This window comes from Rattus rattus, chromosome 11 (genome assembly GCF_011064425.1).
Source record: "Rattus rattus isolate New Zealand chromosome 11, Rrattus_CSIRO_v1, whole genome shotgun sequence".
In the NCBI taxonomy this organism is placed as follows: domain Eukaryota; kingdom Metazoa; phylum Chordata; class Mammalia; order Rodentia; family Muridae; genus Rattus; species Rattus rattus.
The window spans coordinates 98,234,333-98,235,833 of NC_046164.1; the positions used below are offsets into that span (position 1 = coordinate 98,234,333).

General features: G+C 44.1%; 1 pseudogene; it reads right to left on the bottom strand.

The window, feature by feature from the left end:
• Nucleotides 1-970: 970 nt before the first annotated feature.
• LOC116912083 lies at nucleotides 971-1,297 on the bottom strand (annotated as a pseudogene).
• Between the last annotated feature and the right edge of the window lie 204 nt (nucleotides 1,298-1,501).

Genomic DNA, 1,501 nt, shown 5'->3' on the forward strand with positions numbered 1-1,501 from the left:
TGTGTGTGTGTGTGTGTGTGTGTGTGTGTGTGTGTGTGTGTGAATGGGTGCCCTCAGAGGTCAGAGGTCTTGGATCTCCCTAGTGCTGGAATTAGAGATGGTTGTGAGATATCTGACATAGTCTGTAGGAATCAAACTCAGTTCTTCCAGAAGAACATTAAATGTTCTTAGACACTGAGCCATCTCTGTAGCCCTAGTCATTTCTCTACAAGGGAAAAAAATCATCACCAGGAAATCCAAAGGCTGGGCTGAAACCAACCTCCATAGTCTAGTTTGCCACTTAAATAAAAATTCATATTCCTTTCCTGCCAACACATATACTTGGTCATAACACACCATAAGACTATTTGATGTGTGTTTAAATAATAGCTAAGGTAGGAGGATTGTGAATAGGGCTGGCCTAGGATACATGGTACAACCCTGCATCAACTTACACACAAGCACACGCACATGCACTCATGTGCACACACAAGCTAGCAAGATGGCTCAGTTGATAAAGGCACTTGCTACTAGAAATGACAACCTGGGTTCATTTCCTTCTGATAGAAACAGAGAACTGACTCCGCAGTTATCCTCTTACCTCGAAACACATGATGTGACACTAACGTGCAAAATGAATAAATGTTAAAAAGAAACAAAAGACTATTCTAGAAATCCATACTATGTCATACTATGTCATACTATGCACACCATTATAAATACAGGAGAGATAATTTTCAATTAAAGATTACAGGTTCCAATTTGTGTCGGGGATGTAATTTAGGTTTTTGCTTGTTTTTTGTTTTGCTTTGTTTTGAAACAATGTCTCACCTTGTACCTCAAGCTAGTCTCAAACTTGTAAGCCAACTCAATGATGGAGTGCTTTTTTTGCCTCTTAAACCATTTATTTCTCCCGACCGGAAGGTGGGCATCGTTACCTGTGGATAAGCAAGGCTTGAAGAACAGCGGTGCAGGTAAGTGAAGCCAGGACTCAAGCAAAGATGGAACTGTTCCATCCTACATTGGCTGCATTCGTGCTGTAACAGTTGGTGTCGACCCGGTCCGGATGATGTGCAGGCTGCATAGCACCTTGCTGTAGTTGCGGTTCTGGGCTCCACCAATCTTGCTGATGCAGGCTGCAGAGGGCACAGGGGTCATTTGTGCCACAAAAAGTCATGAGTTGGTCCGGGACCATGGTCACTGCGATGTACTGTGCCAGGTTGCCAGTGGCCTGCACCAGCTGCTGGGTGAGCTTCAAGAGAAACCCCTCTGACAGAGAGGCGTCAGGAACATTGGTATTCACAATGAACATAGGCATGATAGCAGAGAGACTGCGAGCAAGGATTGGAGGACTGTGCAGAGCGCGGTGTGTGGACTGCTTCTTATATTTGTTATATTCTGGGTTCAGTCCTTAGCAACACACACACACACACACACACACACACACACACACACACACACACACACCACGAACTGAAAGGAAGAAACAAACAAACAAATGAACGAACATCTCTACAAAGTG